General features: G+C 47.2%; 1 protein-coding gene and 1 long non-coding RNA gene across 4 annotated transcripts in view; both read left to right on the forward strand.

Annotated features, from left to right (window-relative positions):
• The window catches only part of robo1 (roundabout, axon guidance receptor, homolog 1 (Drosophila)), a 476,268-nt gene that overhangs the window by 187,727 nt on the left and 265,518 nt on the right, over positions 1 to 23,023 (forward strand). The gene's annotated exons all lie outside the window — the stretch shown is intronic.
• On the forward strand, positions 15,984 to 17,203 carry LOC127908753 (uncharacterized). The gene is made up of 3 exons (XR_008068343.1): positions 15,984 to 16,748; positions 16,831 to 17,035; positions 17,077 to 17,203. It is a non-coding gene; the product is annotated as an uncharacterized LOC127908753 (long non-coding RNA).

Raw genomic sequence — 23,023 nt, forward strand, 5'->3', positions numbered from 1 at the left:
AGTCTCTGATCCACCTCTATGCAGACGACACCATTCTGTATACTTCTGGCCCTTCCTTGGACACTGTGTTAACAACCCTCCAGGCAAGCTTCAATGCCATACAACTCTCCTTCCGTGGCCTCCAATTGCTCTTAAATACAAGTAAAACTAAATGCATGCTCTTCAACCGATCGCTACCTGCACCTACCCGCCTGTCCAACATCACTACTCTGGACGGCTCTGACTTAGAATACGTGGACAACTACAAATACTTAGGTGTCTGGTTAGACTGTAAACTCTCCTTCCAGACCCATATCAAACATTTCCAATCCAAAGTTAAATCTAGAATTGGCTTCCTATTTCGCAACAAAGCATCCTTCACTCATGCTGCCAAACATATCCTTGTAAAACTGACCATCCTACCAATCCTCGACTTTGGCAATGTCATTTACAAAATAGCCTCCAATACCCTACTCGACAAATTGGATGCAGTCTATCACAGTGCAATCCGTTTTGTCACCAAAGCCCCATATACTACCCACCATTGCGACCTGTACGCTCTCGTTGGCTGGCCCTTGCTTCATACTCGTCGCCAAACCCACTGGCTCCATGTCATCTACAAGACCCTGCTAGGTAAAGTCCCCCCTTATCTCAGCTCGCTGGTCACCATAGCATCTCCCACCTGTAGCACACGCTCCAGCAGGTATATCTCTCTAGTCACCCCCAAAACCAATTCTTTCTTTGGCCGCCTCTCCTTCCAGTTCTCTGCTGCCAATGACTGGAACGAACTACAAAACTCTCTGAAAAAATCACTTATCTCCCTCACTAGCTTTAAGCACCAACTGTCAGAGCAGCTCACAGATTACTGCACCTGTACATAGCCCACCTATAATTTAGCCCAAACAACTACCTCTTTCCCAACTGTATTTAATTTATTTATTTATTTTGCTCCTTTGCACCCCATTATTTTTATCTCTATTTTGCACATTCTTCCATTGCAAAACTACCATTCCAGTGTTTTACTTGCTATATTGTATTTACTTTGCCACCATGGCCTTTTTGCCTTTACCTCCCTTCTCACCTCATTTGCTCACATTGTATTTGCAATGCATTGCATTGTACTTGTTTATACTGTATTATTGACTGTATGTTTGTTTTACTCCATGTGTAACTCTCTGTCGTTGTATCTGTCGAACTGCTTTGCTTTATCTTGGCCAGGTCGCAATTGTAAATGAGAACTTGTTCTCAACTTGCCTACCTGGTTTAAATAAAGGTGAAATAAAAATAAAATAAATAAAAGGAAGTGCAGTTCACTTTCCACCTACTTTTGTGGGCAGTGTGCACATAGCCTGTCTTGTCTTGAGAGCTAGGCAACGTTTCTCAATAGCAAGGCTATGCTCATTGAGTCTGTACATAGTCAAAGCTTTCCTTAAGTTCGGGTCAGTCACAGTGGTCACGTATTCTTCTACTGTGTGCTCTCTGTTTTTTGGCAAAATATCATTTTAGTTTGCTCAGTTTTTTTTATTCTTTCCAATATTTCAATTAATTATCTTTTTATTTTTCTCATGATTTGGTTGGGTCTAACTATTTTGCTGTCCTGGGGCTGTGTGGGGTCTGTTTGAGTTTGTGAACAGAGCCCCAGGACCAGCTTGCTTAGGGGACTCTTCTCCAGGTTCATCTCTCTGTAGGTGATGGCTTTGTTATGGAAGGGTTGGGATTCGCTTCTTCTCTTTCTCCACAGAGTCCTCTCTCTTTCCCCAGAGTCTCTCACTTACCCCAGAGTCTCTCTCTCTCTCCCCAGAGTCATCTCTCTCTCCCAAGTCTCTCACTTACCCCGGAGTCTCCCTCTCTCTCCCAAGTCTCTCTCTCTTTCCCCAGTCTCTCACTTACCCAAGAGTCTCTCTCTCTCTCCCCAGAGTCCTCTCTCCCTCCCAAGTCTCCCACTTACCCCGGAGTCTCCCTCTCTCTCCCAAGTCTCTCTCTCTTTCCCCAGTTTCTCACTTACCCCAGAGTCTCCCTAACTCTCCCCAGAGTCTTACTCTCCCTAGAGTATCTTTCTCTCCCCAGAGTCCTCTTTCTCTTCCCAGTCCTCTCTCTCTCCCCAGAATCCCCTCTCTCTCTCCCAAGCCTCTCACTTACCCCAGAGTCTCTCACTTACCCCAGTTTCTCTCTCTCCCCAGAGTCCTCTCTCTTCCCCAGTCTCTCTCTTTCCCCAGATTCTCTCACTTACCCAGTCTCCCTCTCTCTCCCCAGTCTCACTCTCCCTAGAGTATCTCTCTCTCCCCCAGAGTCCTCTCTCTCTCTCCCAAGCCTCTCACTTACCCCAGAGTCTCTCACTTACCCCAGTCCTCTCTCTCTCCCCAGAGTCCTCTCAGAGTCCTCTCTCTCTCCCCAGAGTCCTCTTTCTCTTCCCAGTCCTCTCTCTCTCCCCAGAATCCCCTCTCTCTCTCCCAAGCCTCTCACTTACCCCAGAGTCTCTCACTTACCCCAGTTTCTCTCTCTCCCCAGAGTCCTCTCTCTTCCCCAGTCTCTCTCTTTCCCCAGATTCTCTCACTTACCCCAATCTCCCTCTCTCTCCCCAGTCTCACTCTCCCTAGAGTATCTCTCTCTCTCCCCAGAGTCCTCTCTCTCTCTCCCAAGCCTCTCACTTACCCCAGAGTCTCTCACTTACCCCAGTCCTCTCTCTCTCCCCAGAGTCCTCTCACTCCCCTCAGAGTCCTCTCTCTCTCCCCAGAGTCCTCTCTCTCTCCCCAGAGTCCTCTCTCTCTCCCCAGTCCTCTCTCTCTCCCCAGTCCTCTCTCTCTCCCCAGAGTCCTCTCTCTCTCCCCAGTCCTCTCTCTCTCCCCAGAGTCCTCTCTCTCTCCCCAGAGTCCTCTCTCTCCCCAGAGTCCTCTCACTCTCCTCAGAGTCCTCTCTCTCCCCCCAGAGTCCTCTCTCTCTCCCCAGAGTCCTCTCTCTCTCCCCAGAGTCCTCTCTCTCTCCCCAGTCCTCTCTCTCTCCCCAGAGTCCTCTCTCTCTCCCCAGTCCTCTCACTCCCCTCAGAGTCCTCTCACTCCCCTCAGAGTCCTCTCACTCCCCCCAGAGTCCTCTCTCTCTCCCCAGAGTCCTCTCTCTCTCCCCAGTCCTCTCACTCCCCTCAGAGTCCTCTCTCTCTCCTCAGAGTCCTCTCACTCCCCTCAGAGTCCTCTCTCTCTCCTCAGAGTCCTCTCTCTCTCCTCAGAGTCCTCTCTCTCTCCCCAGAGTCCTCTCTCTCTCTCCCAAGCCTCTCACTTACGCCAGAGTCTCTCACTCCCCTCAGAGTCCTCTCTCTCTCCCCAGAGTCCTCTCACTTACCCCAGAGTCTCTCACTCCCCTCAGAGTCTCTCTCTCTCTCCCCAGAGTCCTCTCACTCCCCTCAGAGTCCTCTCTCTCCCCCAGAGTCCTCCTACTTACCCCAGAGTCCTCTCACTTACCCCAGAGTCTCTAACTCTCTCCCCAGAGTCCTCTCTCTCCCCAGAGTCTCTCTCTCTCCCCCAGAGTCCTCTCCCCAGAGTCCTCTCACTTACCCCAGAGTCTCTCTCTCTCCTCCCACTCCCCTCAGAGTCCTCTCTCTCTCCCCAGAGTCCTCTCTCTCTCCCCAGTCCTCTCTCTCTCCCCAGTCCTCTCTCACTCCCCAGAGTCCTCTCACTCCCCTCAGAGTCCTCTCTCTCTCTTTCCCCAGTCTCTCACTTACCCAGAGTCTCTCTCTCTCTCCCCCCAGAGTCCTCTCTCCCTCCCAAGTCTCCCACTTACCCCAGAGTCTCCCCTCTCTCCCCAAGTCTCTCTCTCTTTCCCCAGTTTCTCACTTACCCCAGAGTCTCCCTCTCTCCCCCAGAGTCTTACTCTCCCTAGAGTATCTTTCTCTCCCCAGAGTCCTCTTTCTCTTCCCAGTCCTCTCTCTCTCCCCAGAATCCTCTCTCTCTCCCCTCAGAGTCTCTCACTTACCCCAGTTTTCCCCAGAGTCCTCTCTCTTTCCCCAGATTCTCTCACTTACCCCAGTCTCCCTCTCTCTCCCCAGTCTCAGAGTCTCTCTCTCTCCCCAGAGTCCTCTCTCTCTCTCCCAAGCCTCTCACTTACCCCAGAGTCTCTCACTTACCCCAGTCCTCTCTCTCTCCCCAGAGTCCTCTCACTCCCCTCAGAGTCCTCTCTCTCCCCAGAGTCCTCTTTCTCTTCCCAGTCCTCTCTCTCCCCCAGAATCCCTCTCTCTCTCCCAAGCCTCTCACTTACCCCAGAGTCTCTCACTTACCCCAGTTTCTCTCTCTCCCCAGAGTCCTCTCTCTTCCCCAGTCTCTCTCTTTCCCCAGATTCTCTCACTTACCCCAATCTCCCTCCTCTCCCCAGTCCACTCTCCCTAGAGTATCTCTCTCTCTCCCAGAGTCCTCTCTCTCTCTCCCAAGCCTCTCACTTACCCCAGAGTCCTCACTTACCCCAGTCCTCTCTCTCTCCCCAGAGTCCTCTCACTCCCCTCAGAGTCCTCTCTCTCCCCCAGAGTCCTCTCTCTCTCCCCAGTCCTCTCTCTCTCCCCAGAGTCCTCTCTCTCCCCCAGTCCTCTCTCTCTCCCCCAGTCCTCTCTCTCCCCCAGAGTCCTCTCTCTCCCCAGAGTCCTCTCTCTCCCCAGAGTCCTCTCACTCTCCTCAGAGTCCTCTCACTCCCCCAGAGTCCTCTCTCTCTCCCCAGAGTCCTCTCTCTCTCCCCAGAGTCCTCTCTCTCTCCCCCAGTCCCCAGAGTCCTCTCTCTCTCCCAGTCCTCAGAGTCCTCTCACTCCCCTCAGAGTCCTCTCACCCCCAGAGTCCCAGAGTCCTCTCTCTCTCCCCAGTCCTCTCCTCCCCTCAGAGTCCTCTCTCTCTCCTCAGAGTCCTCAGAGTCCTCTCTCTCTCCTCAGAGTCCCCTCTCTCTCCTCAGAGTCCTCTCTCTCTCCCCAGAGTCCTCTCTCTCTCTCCCAAGCCTCTCACTTACGCCAGAGTCTCTCACTCCCCTCAGAGTCCTCTCTCTCTCCCCAGAGTCCTCTCACTTACCCCAGAGTCTCTCACTCCCCTCAGAGTCTCTCTCTCTCTCCCCAGAGTCCTCTCACTCCCCTCAGAGTCCTCTCTCTCTCCCCAGAGTCCTCCTACTTACCCCAGAGTCCTCTCACTTACCCCAGAGTCTCTAACTCTCTCCCCAGAGTCCTCTCTCTCCCCAGAGTCTCTCTCTCTCTCCCCAGAGTCCTCTCACTTACCCCAGAGTCTCTCTCTCTCTCCCCAGAGTCCTCTCACTCCCCTCAGAGTCCTCTCTCTCTCCCCAGAGTCCTCTCTCTCTCCCCAGTCCTCTCTCTCTCCCCAGTCCTCTCTCACTCCCCAGAGTCCTCTCACTCCCCTCAGAGTCCTCTCCCTCTCCCCAGAGTCCTCTCTCTCTCCCCAGTCCTCTCTCACTCCCCTCAGAGTCCTCTCTCTCTCCCCAGAGTCCTCTCTCTCTCCCCAGTCCTCTCTCTCTCCCCAGAGTCTCTCTCTCTCTCCCCAGAGTATCTCACTTACCCCAGTCTCTCTCTCTCCCCATAGTCTTCCTCTCCCTAGAGTATATCTCTCTCTCCCCAGAATCTTTCTCTCCACAGAGTGTGTAGAGCCTGAGAGATGGTAATGACAGTAAAAAGGAGGTTAGTGACATGTGAAGGGGACACTGGTGGCCCTGTATTTTTTATTTATTACCTTTATTTAACCAGGCAAGTCAATTAAGAACAAATTCTTATTTTCAATGACGGCCTAGGAACAGTGAACTTAACTGCCTGTTCAGGGGCAGAACAACAGATTTGTACCGTGTCAGCTCGGGGGTTTGAACTTGCAACCTTCCGGTTACTAGTCCAACACTCAAACCACTAGGCTACCCTGCCGCCCCGAGCTGGTGGCCACGGGGCCCTGTATGGTGGCTGGAGGGCCCTGTATGGTGGCCAGGGGGCCCTGTGATTCCATGGAGCCTGGAGGGGGTGACAGAGTGAATATGTGTGTTAATAGTTGCATACCCCTGGCCCTGCCATTGCCTGGCCTCATCTGGGCCTCAGACCCCTGCTTTAAGCAGCCTGCTCACTTCTTCTTACATGAATCTGTGCTGCAGGGACACTGTTGTTGCCTCCTGCTTTCCTTTAATTAAGACCTTCCTTTTTCTGCCAGCAGAGGAGAGATGGAGGGAGAGAAAGCCACCAGAAAGACTGGTCCCCTGCGATCCCCTCCGCTCCCTCTCTCCCTCCGTCTGGAGTTGAGAGCTTCATTACAAACACTGACACTGCGGTTTAAACACCACTATGAACTGAGTACACACACATTACCAACACTGACCCTGCGGTTTAATTAAACACCAATATGAACTGAGTACACACACATTACCAACACTGACCCTGCGGTTTAAACACCAATATGAACTGAGTACACACACATTACCAACACTGACCCTGGGGTTTAAACACCAATATGAACTGAGTACACACACATTACCAACACTGACCCTGCGGTTTAAACACCAATATGAACTGAGTACACACACATTACCAACACTGACCCTGCGGTTTAATTAAACACCAATATGAACTGAGTACACACACATTACCAACACTGACCCTGCGGTTTAATTAAACACCAATATGAACTGAGTACACACACATTACCAACACTGACCCTGAAACACCACTATGAACTGGTTTAAACACCAATGAAACACCAATATGAACTGAGTACACACACATTACCAACACTGACCCTGGGGTTAAACACCACTATGAACTGAGTACACACACATTACACAACACTGACCCTGGGGTTAAACACCACTGAGTACACACACATTACAAACACTGACCCAATGAGAGTACACACACATTACCAACACTGACCCTGGGGTTAAACACCAATATGAACTGAGTACACACACATTACCAACACTGAATCTGGGGTTTAAACACCAATATGAACTGAGTACACACACATTACCAACACTGACCCTGGGGTTTAAACACCAATATGAACTGAGTACACACACATTACCAACACTGACCCTGGGGTTTAAACACCAATATGAACTGAGTACACACACATTACCAACACTGACCCTGGGGTTTAAACACCAATATGAACTGAGTACACACACATTACCAACACTGACCCTGGGGGTTAAACACCAATATGAACTGAGTACACACACATTACCAACACTGACCCTGGGGTTTAAACACCACTATGAACTGAGTACACACACATTACCAACACTGACCCTGGGGTTTAAACACCAATATGAACTGAGTACACACACATTACCAACACTGACCCTGGGGGTTAAGCACCAATATGAACTGAGTACACACACTCTGCTGTTTGATCCATACACACAACACACACACACATGCAAACATAAAGAAATGGCCTAACAGACAGACAACCCCACTGCCCCAGCCTGCTGAGAGAGGTTGTGGTGCCCACCTTGCCTGGGTCATGTTTTCCATATAAAAGTGTTGGCTTGGTGCTCTCCTGCTGGTGGCTGGGTATAGGGCTGTCCCTGTCCCAGTGCTCTGCATGGGGGCCTAATCCCCTCAGTAAGTCATTCAGGCAGCACTGAGCGCAGATTGTAGCCTGGTAGTGTGACACCCTTCTTCCTCTCTGTACCCCTGTCAGACACACATCCAACCAGCCCAGCTCACGTGATGCTCATTACTGCTAATGGATCCCTAATGTATCGGCTTTCACTGGCTTTGTGGAGGCTTTGCTGTAACTGGCACAGCTGTGTGTGTGTGTGTGTGTGTGTGTGTGTGTGTGTGTGTGTGTGTGTGTGTGTGTGTGTGTGTGTGTGTGTGTGTGTGTGTGTGTGTGTGTGTGTGTGTGTGTGTGTGTGTGTGTGTGTGTGTGTGTGTGTGTGTGTGTGTGTGTGTGTGTGTGTGTGTGTAACGCACGTGCGTTGTTTTGTCTGGGGAGTTGACTGCGCTCACTTCAGTTGTCTTCAGTTGTTGTAGCAGTGGGTTTATTTTGAAGCCTTATGTAAAACTCCCCATCTGATATGCAGAGCTTAGTGCCTGGGATTTTTCTCAAGGCTTTTTCATCATGAAATAATGATTCAGCAGTGATTAATATGAAATGATGAAACAATAACAGTAGATGAATGGTACCTCATTATATTCCCATTAGGAGACAAGGAGAGACTGCTCTGAAGAGGAAGTCACAGCACACATTACATTACATTCCTCTCTCCTTTAAACCAGGAACAGTTGTCCCAAGTCCTCTACTGGGTTTACCTGTACTCTGTCTGTATGATAGATTACTGGAAATCTCTCTCTCTCTCTACCTCTCTCTCACTCGTTCTCTCTCTCTCGTTCTATCTCTCAATCTCTCTCTCTCACACACTCTCTCTCGTTCTATCTCTCAATCTCTCTCTCTCTCACACACTCTCTCTCGTTCTATCTCTCAATCTCTCTCTCTCACACACTCTCTCTCGCTCTTTCTCTCAATCTCTCTCTCTCACACACTCTCTCTCGTTCTATCTCTCAATCTCTCTCTCTCTCTCACACACTCTCTCTCGTTCTATCTCTCAATCCCTCTCTCTCTCACACACTCTCTCTCGTTCTATCTCTCAATCTCTCTCTCTCTCACACACTCTCTCTCGTTATATCTCTCAATCTCTCTCTCTCTCTCACACACTCTCTCTCGTTCTATCTCTCAATCTCTCTCTCTCTCTCACACACTCTCTCTCGCTCTTTCTCTCTCTTGCACTTTCTCTCTCTGTTTTGTTCTCTTTCTCTCTCTCTCTCTCTTTCTCTCTCTCTATTTCTCCCTCTTTCATGTCCTCCCTGTCCCTCCCTCTGTGAAGTGTCTGTAGTCTGTGTGACTGGAAGCTCTAAAGACATTTACAAGATTTTGGTGGACAATCAGCAAAACGGACTCTGCCAGCCCATGAAATAACAAATCGATAAAAATACTCTCGTAGGCCTCCCGTTTGGCGCTGCGGTCTAAGGCACTGCAGTGCTTGAGGCGTCACAACATACCCGGGTTCGTCGCCCAGCGTCGTCAGGGTTAGGGGGGGGGGGTTTGGCCGGCTGAAGGTCCAGAGCAATGTGTCCATGCCCCATTGCGCTCTAGTGACTCCTTGTGGGGGGCCGGGCGCCTGCTAGCTGACAAACCAGTGTTTCCCATGACACTTTGGTACGGCTGGCTTCCGGGTTAAGTGAGCAGTGTGTCAAGAAGCATGGCTTCTTGGCATGGTCGTGTTTCGGAGGACGCATGGCTCTCGACCTTCGACTCTCCCGAGTCCGTAGGGGAGTTGCAGCGATGATACAAGACTGTAACTACCAATTGGGGAGAAAAAGGTGTAAAAGTACAAAAAAATGTAATAAAAAATTATGTGTACTGGATGACACTTCAGTTTGCTAATGTGGTAACAAAATGTCTGTGACAATTTTACTCTACTGACTTTATCGACCAGTTACATCACTTCTCACTTTTTTAAATTCAGAACCTGAAGATTATGGTCTTCCATAGATTAGATGTAATAAGTGTGCTTCCATACACTCAGAATCAAGGCAAATTCATGGCTTCTACCATGTCTAAGTCATTCTTTAGACATTCTTTAGCCCTGGTGTGGGGCGAGAGCCAGGTCTGGAGCAGACGTTTAAGGCCAGATGAGAGGCTGTAACATTGTAAATATAAATCTGGGACACCACAATTAATATGATATGTTACGTATTAATTTCTGGATGTCCATCATCCATTTCATATGATATGTTACAAATTACAATTTGTACAATATCTTACGAATTACAATTTGTACAATATCTTACGATTTGCAATTTGTACAATTAGATTAAGAATTTGCTAAATGTATGATATGTTGCAAATTCCACATAATTCCAATCTGTGACTAACATTAGCTAGGTGGCTAATGTTAGCTTGGCTAGGAGTTAGTTAGGTTAAAGGTTTAGGGTTAAGGTTAGGGTTAGGGGAAGGGTTAGGTAACATGGTAAGTAGTTGCAAAGTAGCTAAAAAGTAGTAAGTAGTTGCAAAGTTCCTAATTAGCTAAATTGCTAAAGTTGCCTGAGATGTGAACACACAACCTTTGTGTTGCTAGATGTTCGTATTATATGCCAAGCCATCTACCCTGACCAACCATCCTACTCCTACTAGAACCACTAAAACAGTCATTTTGACTGCTCTTGATTCATTTATTTGTATTACTGTGCCATTGTTTTACTCATGCCCCCCTCCATCCTTGACTTTTCATAAATAAGTCGATATAACACACTGCCGTTGTTAGAATGTTAATATCACAAACCGAACTGAAGCTATAGCCAGTTTTAGGAGGGCATGTCATTTTTTATGGTGTTCCCCCGTTGCCCCTCCTTCTCCCAACAGTAGGGCCTGCTCCACTCCTAGTCCCAACAGTAGGGCCTGCTCCACTCCTACTCCCAACAGTAGGGCCTGCTCCACTCCTACTCCCAACAGTAGGGCCTGCTCCACTCCTACTCCCAACAGTAGGGCCTGCTCCACTCCTAGTCCCAACAGTAGGGCCTGCTCCACTCCTAGTCCCAACAGTAGGGCCTGCTCCACTCCTAGTCCCAACAGTAGGGCCTGCTCCACTCCTCCCAACATTAGGGCCTGCTCCACTCCTAGTCCCAACAGTAGGGCCTGCTCCACTCCTACTCCCAACAGTAGGGCCTGCTCCACTCCTACTCCCAACAGTAGGGCCTGCTCCACTCCTAGTCCCAACAGTAGGGCCTGCTCCACTCCTCCCCAACAGTTAGTCCCAACAGTAGCCTGCTCCACTCCTACTCCCAACAGTAGTCCCAACACTCCCAACAGTAGGGCCTGCTCCACTCCTACTCCCAACAGTAGGGCCTGCTCCACTCCTTCTCCCAACAGTAGGGCCTGTGCTGCTTCTTGTTCCGATATTTAAAAGTGCAGTGCCCAGCTGATAATTCCCCTGACAATTGCCTCAAAACTGAACCTAAATTTGTGCCGAAACTAATTTCACACATAACAGATGACATAAACAAAGTAAAGTATGATGTGAGTTGATGAGCGAGGGGATGCAAAAGAAGCATCATTATGTCAGCACCAATGGTGAATGAAGAACAGCTCCATTCTATTGAACTGATCCATTGTAATTCTAATCTTAAAATGGTATGTACCATGTATCAGTTCACCAAATCAAAGCAGTCTTATCAGTCTACTCTGGGCTGTTACTCTGTCGACTATACATCGAGAGCATGTGTAATTGTATATGCTGAATGGCTTTCAATCTCTTAGAAAATATCCACATTGTGCACTAGTGTCAGAGAATGTAGTGATGAGGTTTGTGTTACCTTGTGATTTCAAGGGAAGCAATTTCTTCACTTCACTTCATTGGCAAACAAGTTGCTTGCAAAGAAAACAAGTCTGGCCGGGCACAATGAACAAACGGGAGCTCCCTCCCTCTGGGCAAAATAAGGCACCTCCACAATGGTGCTGAACAATGATAAGGTAACAGGACACAATCAAGAGAAACCCGGATACTATTACGCACTACAACCAAACAAAGTTATGTCAAAGTGTGTCAAGCAAGTGAAAGTTATGAAAATTGTGTCCACTGTTAGGACAAGGGAATGTAGCGAAATGAAATCCAACTGAAGCCATGGCATGAAGATGCGCACAAGCAGGAGCTGACAATAATTGACTATTTTTGACTGCTGTCATATCAACACTTATATTCATTATAATGCCATTATTTATCAAGGCCACTTGGCACGGATAATGATGTTTAAGCTACTGATGTTTTCATCATTTGACCGTGCCTCTTGGGGGTTGGGGTATTTTATATTTGATTTTGTCTTTATAAAAATAAGCTGTTACCATGATTCAAGCATGTGCTTTCTGTTTCACAGTTGTTACAAAGGCACCCCACAAATAAAATGGATTGAACACTGGAATTTTGGCTTTTTAATTTTTATTTTTTTACATATAGCCTACAGTAACATAAACTAATGAAAATATGTTAATATGTTATTCGAAATAAAATAAAAAAATCATATTCTAATGTTACCCAAGGGCTTCATGAACACAATCAAATGATTATGTTTGTGATAGCTTATATGATATTTATTAATTACACTGTTAGAATGTTGTAGTCAGAATAACTGTTCATTAGCTGGAAGGGGGTCCATCGATGCCCATTGGTTCTAGTGTTAAGTAACGCTCTATCTTATGTAACCATACCAAATGTAACATATCGTACTGATTTTAGTGGCACAAATGTACGTTTACTATGTTATGTCTAGTCTATGAGACCAGGAAGTCACTCTGGGCTTCCTGTTGTAGTAGGCTGAGCTGAGGGCCGTTTTACTTTACAGCAGATGCTCAGGGCTCCGCTCTTCAGTTTATGTTGGACCACATATCCACATCGCTTTATACATGTGCAGGTAGGATAAACTCCTCCTAAAGGGCTCATAAAATGGACCGGTGTCCACGTTCCATATGTTCTGTTGTCAGTGTGCTCATGCTGGGGAGGTGCATCTTGGTTGGATGCCCTCATTACCAAACAAGCACAGGAAGACATGGTTGGTTTCTCTCCACCACAGGGAGCCCTGATCTTACAGAACACCACAATGGAGTCATTGTGACATCCCAGCGCCCTCTTTCATCCTCTGCGTACTCTTCTCTGTGCCTCCCGCCCGCTTTCCCTTCATCCTGAAGTTCTGCTCAACGTCTCTCCAATGTGATGTAACACATAATTTGTATCTCTGTCGTAGATACTGTGAGGACAGAGCTGTTTCTTCTCAGGCGGTGAGAGAGTGAGCCTGTCCATGGCTCTGACTCTGGCTTTATGTTCATAATTGGGCCATGGAGGCTGGCACTGAACATGTGGCCCTAGAGACTGAAGGAAAATGTCTGGACTTCCTCAGGTATAATATCAGTGTGTTTCCATAGTGGAGCCCTTCTCCAAGTCAAACAACTTTAGATAGAGTCAATAATATGATACTTCTCTCTCTCTCTCTCTCTCTCTCTCTCTCTCTCTCTCTCTCTCTCTCTCTCTCAATTCAGATGGCTTTATTGGTATGGGAAGCATATGTTTACATTGGAAAAGCAAGTGAAATAGATACACAAAAGTGAAATAAAAAATAAAAAATTAACATTACACTCACAAAACTTTCAAAGGCATAGAGACATTTCAAATGTCGTATTATGTCTATATGTAGTGTTGTAATGTGCAAACAGTTAAAGTACAAAAGGGAAAATAACATAAATATGGGTTGGATTTAACCAGTGTTTGTATTTCACTGGTTACCATTTTCTTGTGGCAACAGGACACAAATCTTGCTGCTGTGATGACACACTGTGGTATTTCACCCAATAGAAATGGCAGTTTATCAAAATGGATTTGGTTTCGAATTCTTTGTGGGTCTGTGTAATCTGAGGGAAATATGTGTCAAATAATGGTCATACATTATATATCCTCTCTTCTTTTGAGAGCCAGGTCTGCCTACGGCGGCCAGTCTCAATAGCAAGTCTCTCTCTCTCTCTCTCCCTCTCTCTCTCTCTCTCTCTCTCTCTCTCTCTCTCTCTCTCTCTCTCTCTCTCTCTCTCTCTCTCTCTCTCTCTCTCTCCTCATTCTCTCATTCTCTCTCGATAGCAAGGCTATCTCTCTCTCTCTCTCTCTCTCTCTCTCTCTCTCTCTCTCTCTCTCTCTCTCCCTCTCTCTCTCTCTCTCTCTCTCTCTCTCTCTCTCTCTCTCTCTCCCTCTCATTCTCTCATTCTCTCTCTAGCATATCTCTCTCTCTCTCTCTCTCTCTCTCTCTCTCTCTCTCTCTCTCTCTCTCTCCCTCTCTCTCTCTCTCTCTCTCTCTCTCTCTCTCTCTCTCTCTCTCTCTCTCTCTCTCTCTCTCTCTCTCTCTCTCTCTCTCTCTCTCTCTCTCTCCCTCTCATTCTCTCATTCTCTCTCGATAGCAAGGCTATCTCTCTCTCTCTCTTCGATGAGCCTGGTTGCTTGCTACAGGATCTCAGTATTCTCCTCACTGAACTGAGAGAAGTTGAACCACTCACAGACTGACTCCCAGTCCCTCGAGGACCTAGCTGAGTGACTTATGGATTTGTGCTGTATGTGTTGGCATCCAGAAACGAGAGGCCCATATCCAAACAGAACACAGGACCTTGACCAGAGCTAAACCAAGGGACGGCAGCCGACGGCCAAACGTGGAAATATGGGCTAGTTTGGTAAGCAGTAAAAAGATACATGCCACAAACAGCCTGTCTCTATTCTAAACACATACAAACTAACTACAGTGGGCAGTTCCATAGAGGAAAGAGAGGTTATAAAATTGAGGTAAACTATTCTGGGACTGGCTTGGTGTGTCATTCAATGATAATTGCCCAAGTACTGTAAGCCAGGTTATTGTAGGTTAGTGTACGTTAGTATAGGTTAGTGTAGGTTCGTGTAGATTAGTATAGGTTAGTGTACGTTAGTGTAGGTTAGTGTAGGTCAGTATAGGTCAGTGCAGGTTAGTGCAGGTCAGTGTAGGTTAATGTAGGTTCGTATAGGTTAGTATAGGTTAGTATAGGTTAGTGTAGGTCAGTATAGGTTAGTATAGGTTAGTGTAGGTCAGTATAGGTTAGTATAGGTTAGTGTAGGTCAGTATAGGTTAGTATAGGTTAGTGTAGGTCAGTGTAGGTTAGTATAGGTTAGTGTAGGTCAGTATAGGTTAGTATAGGTTAGTGTAGGTCAGTATAGGTCAGTGTAGATTAATGTAGGTCAGTGTAGGTCAGTATAGGTTAGTATAGGTTAGTGTAGGTCAGTATAGGTTAGTATAGGTTAGTGTAGGTCAGTGTAGATTAATGTAGGTTAGTGTAGGTCAGTATAGGTTAGTATAGGTTAGTGTAGGTCAGTGTAGGTCAGTGTAGATTAATGTAGGTCAGTGTAGGTTAGTATAGGTTAGTGTAGGTCAGTATAGGTTAGTATAGGTTAGTGTAGGTCAGTGTAGGTCAGTGTAGGTTAATGTAGGTTCGTATATGTTAGTATACGTTAGTGTAGGTCAGTGTAGATTAATGTAGATCAGTGTAGATCAGTGTAGGTCAGTATAGGTTAATATAGGTAAGGCCCTGATCGCTGCAGGGTACAGGGATTCCATTTCATCGCTGAAACATGTAATACTTATGTCTCTGTCTGTGCTTCCTATGTATTTGCCAAGGCACAAGGGATGGCATTGTACAAGAGGGACATATCTGTGTTTTATTCTCCTTGTAAAGGGCTGCAGTGGGACAGATACCATTTCTCTTTATACACACAACAATCACTGGTCTATTGTTCCCAGAAGGCCGTTCTGTTTTGTAGCTCTTGTCAAGAGAAGTGATGAACAGAAGAAAACAAGTTAATTGCAGTGTAACAGTAAACCAACATGACATGCTGGAGTCTGCTCATTTATTCCCTTGCTACTGCCTCAACTTCCTCAAATACAAATCCTTTTAATGTTTTGGCTTCTTCTGCCTCCTTTTTTCTTCTGATGTTAAAAGTGCACTGGTCCACCAGAAGTTACCACTGTAATCAAATCTAGGTTTATTTCAATTTGTGGTAGTGTGCGTGTGTAGGTTGTACTGTGTATGGGTTGGTTTGGTGATGTTGTAAAGCCATTAGTACCCTCCATTCAGGCAATCAACATCAGATTTTAAATCCTCTTGAGCTGTTAGCCTATAATACATGTTGAAGAGTAAACAGCCTATATACTGTATTTCAATGACATCCCATTGCTTTGAACTGTGGGTCGATAGAAAACGTACAATTTTTTGGGCTGGCTGTGTGAGAGATGAGAAAGACAGGACATAGGCCTACAGGACAGGGTACATGGTATATGAAAGCCTGACTGTTTTGTGTAAGCCCCGTGGGGTTAGTGGTGTTGACGAACAATATCCTGAACACTCTGTTCCAGATCCCTTCATGGCTCCTAAGTGGCTTTCTGCCATCTAACCTCTTTTCTCCCTGCGTCTCTCTGTCAACCAACTACTTACACAGGTTCCCCGCTATGACAGCTGTCCATTCATCAAACATGACCGGCTCAGACAGATGGAGGACAAATAAAAGTGACTTGTCTCTGTTGACTATAGTCAGGATGAATGGTTTTAGCTTCAGGCCCTGTTGACTATAGTCAGGATGAATGGTTTTAGCTTCAGGCCCTGTTGACTATAGTCAGGATGAATGGTTTTAGCTTCAGGCCCTGTTGACTATAGTCAGGATGAATGGTTTTAGCTTCAGGCCCTGTTGACTATAGTCAGGATGAATGGTTTTAGCTTCAGGCCCTGTTGACTATAGTCAGGATGAATGGTTTTAGCTTCAGGCCCTGTTGACTATAGTCAGGATGAATGGTTTTAGCTTCAGGCCCTGTTGACTATAGTCAGGATGAATGGTTTTAGCTTCAGGCCCTGTTGACTATAGTCAGGATGAATGGTTTTAGCTTCAGGCCCTGTTGACTATAGTCAGGATGAATGGTTTTAGCTTCAGGCCCTGTTGACTATAGTCAGGATGAATGGTTTTAGCTTCAGGCCCTGTTGACTATAGTCAGGATGAATGGTTTTAGCTTCAGGCCCTGTTGACTATAGTCAGGATGAATGGTTTTAGCTTCAGGCCCTGTTGACTATATTCAGGATGAATGGTTTTAGCTTCAGGCCCTGTTGACTATAGTCAGGATGAATGGTTTTAGCTTCAGGCCCTGTTGACTATAGTCAGGATGAATGGTTTTAGCTTCAGGCCCTGTTGACTATAGTCAGGATGAATGGTTTTAGCTTCAGGTCCTGTTGACTATAGTCAGGATGAATGGTTTTAGCTTCAGGCCCTGTTGACTATATTCAGGATGAATGGTTTTAGCTTCAGGCCCTGTTGACTATAGTCAGGATGAATGGTTTTAGCTTCAGGCCCTGTTGACTATAGTCAGGATGAATGGTTTTAGCTTCAGGCCCTGTTGACTATAGTCAGGATGAATGGTTTTAGCTTCAGGCCCTGTTGACTATAGTCAGGATGAATGGTTTTAGCTTCAGGCCCTGTTGACTATAGTCAGGATGAATGGTTTTAGCTTCAGGTCCTGTTGAATATAGTCAGGATGAATGGTTTTAGCTTCAGGCCCTGTTGACTATAGTCAGGATGAATGGTTTTAGCTTCAGGCCCTGTTGACTATAGTCAGGATGAATGGTTTTAGCTTCAGGCCCTGTTGACTATAGTCAGGATGAATGGTTTTAGCTTCAGGTCCTGTTGACTATAGTCAGGATGAATGGTTTTAGCTTCAGGCCCTGCAGGCTCGGAGCAGTAGGTTTTGCTAAACAGCCCCAAGGGCTCTTTTTTTAGCCACGTTTGTATCTGAAAGCATCTGAAGGCTCTTTTAGGTCCCTGTTTTTATCTGAAAGCGTCTGAAGGCTCTTTTTGATCCCTGTTTTTATCTGAAAGCATCTGAAGGCTCTTTTAGGTCCCTGTTTTTATCTGAAAGCATCTGAAGGCTCTTTTTGATCCCTGTTTTTATCTGAAAGCATCTGAAGGCTCTTTTAGGTCCCTGTTTTTATCTGAAAGCATCTGAAGGCTCTTTTAGGTCCCTGTTTTTATCTGAAAGCATCTGAAGGCTCTTTTAGGTCTCTGTTTTTATCTGAAAGCATCTGAAGGCTCTTTTAGGTCTCTGTTTTTATCTGAAAGCATCTGAAAGCTCTTTTTGGTCCCTGTTTTTATCTGAAAGCATCTGAAGGCTCTTTTTGGTCCCCGTTTTTATCTGAAAGCATCTGAAGGCTCTTTTTGGTCCCTGTTTTTATCTGAAAGCATCTGAAGGCTCTTTTTGGTCCCTGTTTTTATCTGAACGTGTCTGAAGGCTCTTTTTGGTCCCCGTTTTTATCTGAAAGCATCTGAAGGCTCTTTTTGGTCCCCGTTTTTATCTGAACGTGTCTGAAGGCTCTTTTAGGTCCCTGTTTTTATCTGAAAGCATCTGAAGGCTCTTTTAGGTCTCTGTTTTTATCTGAAAGCATCTGAAGGCTCTTTTAGGTCCCTGTTTTTATCTGAAAGCATCTGAAGGCTCTTTTTGGTCCCTGTTTTTATCTGAAAGCATCTGAAGGCTCTTTTTGGTCCCCGTTTTTATCTGAAAGCATCTGAAGGCTCTTTTTGGTCCCTGTTTTTATCTGAAAGCATCTGAAGGCTCTTTTTGGTCCCTGTTTTTATCTGAACGTGTCTGAAGGCTCTTTTTGGTCCCCGTTTTTATCTGAAAGCATCTGAAGGCTCTTTTTGGTCCCCGTTTGTATCTGAACGTGTCTGAAGGCTCTTTTTGGTCCCTGTGTTTATCTGAAAGCATCTGAAGGCTATTTTTGGTCCCTGTTTTTATCTGAAAGCATCTGAAGGCTCTTTTTGGTCCCCGTTTTTATCTGAACGTATCTGAAGGCTCTTTTTGGTCCCCGTTTTTATCTGAACGTGTCTGAAGGCTCTTTTTGGTCCCCGTTTTTATCTGAAAGCATCTGAAGGCTCTTTTAGGTCTCTGTTTTTATCTGAAAGCATCTGAAGGCTCTTTTAGGTCCCTGTTTTTATCTGAAAGCATCTGAAGGCTCTTTTTGGTCCCTGTTTTTATCTGAAAGCATCTGAAGGCTCTTTTTGGTCCCCGTTTTTATCTGAAAGCATCTGAAGGCTCTTTTTGGTCCCTGTTTTTATCTGAAAGCATCTGAAGGCTCTTTTTGGTCCCCGTTTTTATCTGAAAGCATCTGAAGGCTCTTTTAGGTCCCTGTTTTTATCTGAAAGTGCCTGAAGGCTCTTTTTGGTCCCCGTTTTTATCTGAACGTGTCTGAAGGCTCTTTTTGGTCCCTGTGTTTATCTGAAAGCGCCTGAAGGCTATTTTTGGTCCCTGTTTTTATCTGAAAGCGCCTGAAGGCCGAAGCTTCTCTGAACCCATGTAGACCCACAACCATACACAGGATATGAGCTCATCGATGTATGAATCAGAGTGACAGGAAAGTACCACAGTGTTCTCTTTAGTCTTCCCCTCTACTCCTCCCCTCTTCCCTCTACTCCTCCCCTCCTGCCCTCTTAATCATTTATTTCACTCCTTATCATGTTGGAGTAGTCTAATATTGACCTAGTGGGAGAGGCCTTAGTCAGCGCCCAGTGGCCCACAGTACAGAGACTGCAGGTCATTGTTAGCTGCTCTCATTAGGCCCTTAGCTGACTCCATGGCCAGAGGGTAAGCTTCCTAAGGCTGGGCAGACTTGACTAATGCATTCTCTACTAATGACTAGGGAAGTACCCTTTTAACTCTTGTGAGACAAGAAGGATTACTTCTGAACTGTCCTGGAAAACAATAAAGACACATATCGCCTTAGCCTCTAGTTTCAAACACTGACTGACTTTTTATTTTACCTTTATTTAACTAGGCAAGTCAGTTAAGAACAAATTATTAATTACAATGACGGCCTACCCCAGCCAACACTGGGCCAATTGTGTGCCGCCCTATGGGACTCCCAATCATAGCCGGATGTGATGTAGCCTGGATTCGAACCAGGGACTGCAGTGAAGCCTCTTGCACTGAGATGCAGTGACTTAGACCACTGCACCACTCGGGAGCCCCCCCCAAAAAATCCTATTTTTGCTGCTGTCAGTATTATTGAGGAACATCTTGTGTCTGAGCCGTGGGTACTTGGCATCAGCTCTATATTTTCTAAAAGGAAGTCCAGCCCCCCCAGCTTTGCTATAATGAGCAGAATTGTAATTTCTACCCAGACAGTCAGTCAGATGGGACACAGACAATTGAAACGTGTTCCAAGACGGCCTGTCAAGAAATACCTGTAGAAAATAAAAGGACGCCTGTTGAATGTGATGAAGCCCTCTGAGGTGCAAGTCTATATCCTGCTGTAGTCTATGCAGGGGACTATGTGTTTTACTTACAACAGTGTTGGAGATTTAGGGTACCAGTGTATTTGTTTATTCTGATCCCTGCCCTCCAAAGACTGTCTGTGTGTGTGTCTGTATGTAATCCAACGTAGCAGGCATGAAAAGACGCCTGAGCGGAGGAAACGGAAGATATGTTGAAAATACTGTATCCCTGGAAACCGGAAACAACCGCTTTCTTCCAACCCTGCAGAGAGTGATCTCTATGTTACCTGTAGTTGGAGCTGAGCATCTCAGTGTCTGACTGATGTAGAGAGAGAGGGAAAGAGAGAGAAGGACTGGCCCATGTCAGAGAAAAGAGAAATAGAGAGGGAAAGAGAGAGAAGGACTGGCCCATGTCAGAGAAAAGAGAAATAGAGAGAGAAGGAGAGAAGGACTGGCCCATGTCAGAGAAAAGAGAAATAGAGAGAGAAGGAGAGAAGGACTGGCCCATGTCAGAGAAAAGAGAAATAGAGAGAGAAGGAGAGAAGGACTGGCCCATGTCAGAGAAAAGAGACATAGAGAGAGAGAGAGAGAGAGAGAGAGAGAGAGAGAGAGAGAGAGAGAGAGAGAGAGAAAAGCACTGGCCCATGTCAGAGAAATAGACAGAGAGAGAGAGAGAGAGAGAGAGAGAGAGAGAGAGAGAGAAGGACTGGCCCATGTCAGAGAAGGGATTCACTCTGGTGCCTTATTGATTTTCTCCCTCCCTCCCTCTCTCTCTCTCTCTCTCTCTCCCTCCCTCTCTCTCTTCCGTCTATCCATTCATCCAGCCCTCACTCTCTCAGTTAGACATGAGATGAGCATGCTCCCCACAGATCAGCCACGAGGCTGCAGTCAGTCAGTCTGTCCATCTCCAGCTGGGCTTGGCAGTAAGAGGCGTAGATTTCTCCCGGGGCTGGGGAACACGGTAGATACTGTTACAAGAGGAAGACAAAACGTGGTGTTACTAGATACGAGTGAAATCTAATCTGTTTGACTTGCCTTTGGGCTATAATATATTTTCCACTGCAACAGAGAATGTCAGAATTGTAATTATACAAAGCCCAACAGTTAGATGTATAGGTATTTTGGTGCTTCATGAGTAGCCTATATGATATGTTTTTACAAGGACCAGCTTGCTAGCCGGAGCACTTAACATTTACACTGCTAGGTTTCAGACATCATGTTTTACTGTTAATGTTTTCATCAATGACTTACAGTAGGGTATGTACTTAGGTCTGTTAGCTCTATTCACACACTCAGGGCAGTGATGTTATGGGGTTTGAGTCATATGGTCAGCAGTGTATGGGGTTTGAGATATGGTCAGCAGTGTATGGGGTTTGAGTCATATGGTCAGCAGTGTATGCGGTTTGAGTCATATGGTCAGCAGTGTATGGGGTTTGAGTCATATGGTCAGCAGTGTATGGGGTTTGAGATATGGTCAGCAGTGTATGGGGTTTGAGTCATATGGTCAGCAGCGTATGGGGTTTGAGTCATATGGTCAGCAGTGTATGGGGTTTGAGTCATATGGTCAGCAGTGTATGGGGTTTGAGTCATATGGTCAGCAGTGTATGGGGTTTGAGTCATATGGTCAGCAGTGTATGCGGTTTGAGTCATATGGTCAGCAGTGTATGGGGTTTGAGTCATATGGTCAGCAGTGTATGCGGTTTGAGTTATATGGTCAGCAGTGTATGGGGTTTGAGTCATATGGTCAGCAGTGTATGGGGTTTGAGTCCTGGTGTGTGTGTGTATGGCAACGTTCTGGTGTGTGTGTGGCAACGTTCTGGTGCGTGTGTGACAGCGTCCTGGTGTGTGTATGGCAACGTCCTGGTGTGTGGCAACGTCCTGGTGTGTGTGTGTGGCAGTGTCCTGGTGTGTGTGTGTGGCAGTGTCCTGGTGTGTGTGTGTGGCAGCGTCCTGGTGTGTGTGTGTGGCAGCGTCCTGGTGTGTGTGTGTGGCAGCGTCCTGGTGTGTGTGTGTGTGGCAGCGTCCTGGTGTGTGTGATGAGCGGGTGTGTGGCAGCGTCCTGGTGTATGTGGCAGTGTCCTGGTGTGTGTGTGTGGCAACGTCCTGGTGTGTGTGTGTGGCAACGTCATGGTGTGTGGCAACGTCCTGGTGTGTGGCAACGTTCTGGTGCGTGTGTGGCAACGTCCTGGTGTGTGTGTGTGTGGCAGTGTCCTGGTGTGTGTGTGTGGCAGTGTCCTGGTGTGTGTGTGTAGCAGCGTCCTGGTGTGTGTGTGTGGCAGCGTCCTGGTGTGTGTGTGTGTGGCAGCGTCCTGGTGTGTGTGTGTGGCAGCGTCCTGGTGTGTGTGTGTGAGGCAGCGTCCTGGTGTGTGTGATGAGCGGGTGTGTGGCAGCGTCCTGGTGTATGTGGCAGTGTCCTGGTGTGTGTTTGTAGCAGCGTCCTGGTGTGTGTGTGTGGCAGCGTCCTGGTGTGTGTGTGGCAGCGTCCTGGTGTGTGTGTGTGGCAGCGTCCTGGTGTGTGTGTGTGGCAGCATCCTGGTGTGTGGCAGCGTCCTGGTGTTTGTGTGTGGCAGCGTCCTGGTGTGTGTGTGTGGCAGCCTCCTGGTGTGTGTGTGTGGCAGCCTCCTGGTGTGTGTGTGTGGCAGCGTCCTGGTGTGTGTGTGTGGCAGCGTCCTGGTGTGTGTGTGTGAGGCAGCGTCCTGGTGTGTGTGTGATGAGCGGGTGTGTGGCAGCGTCCTGGTGTATGTGGCAGTGTCCTGGTGTGTGTGTGTAGCAGCGTCCTGGTGTGTGTGTGTGGCAGCGTCCTGGTGTGTGTGTGGCAGCGTCCTGGTGTGTGTGTGTGTGGCAGCGTCCTGGTGTGTGTGTGTGTGGCAGCCTCCTGGTGTGTGTGTGTGGCAGCCTCCTGGTGTGTGTGTGTGGCAGCGTCCTGGTGTGTGTGTGTGAGGCAGCGTCCTGGTGTGTGTGATGAGCGGGTGTGTGGCAGCGTCCTGGTGTATGTGGCAGTGTCCTGGTGCGTGTGTGTAGCAGCGTCCTGGTGTGTGTGTGTGGCAGCGTCCTGGTGTGTGTGTGGCAGCGTCCTGGTGTGTGTGTGTGGCAGCGTCCTGGTGTGTGTGTGTGGCAGCATCCTGGTGTGTGGCAGCGTCCTGGTGTGTGTGTGTGTGGCAGCCTCCTGGTGTGTGTGTGTGGCAGCCTCCTGGTGTGTGTGTGTGGCAGCCTCCTGGTGTGTGTGTGTGGCAGCGTC

This window comes from Oncorhynchus keta, chromosome 18 (genome assembly GCF_023373465.1).
Source record: "Oncorhynchus keta strain PuntledgeMale-10-30-2019 chromosome 18, Oket_V2, whole genome shotgun sequence".
In the NCBI taxonomy this organism is placed as follows: domain Eukaryota; kingdom Metazoa; phylum Chordata; class Actinopteri; order Salmoniformes; family Salmonidae; genus Oncorhynchus; species Oncorhynchus keta.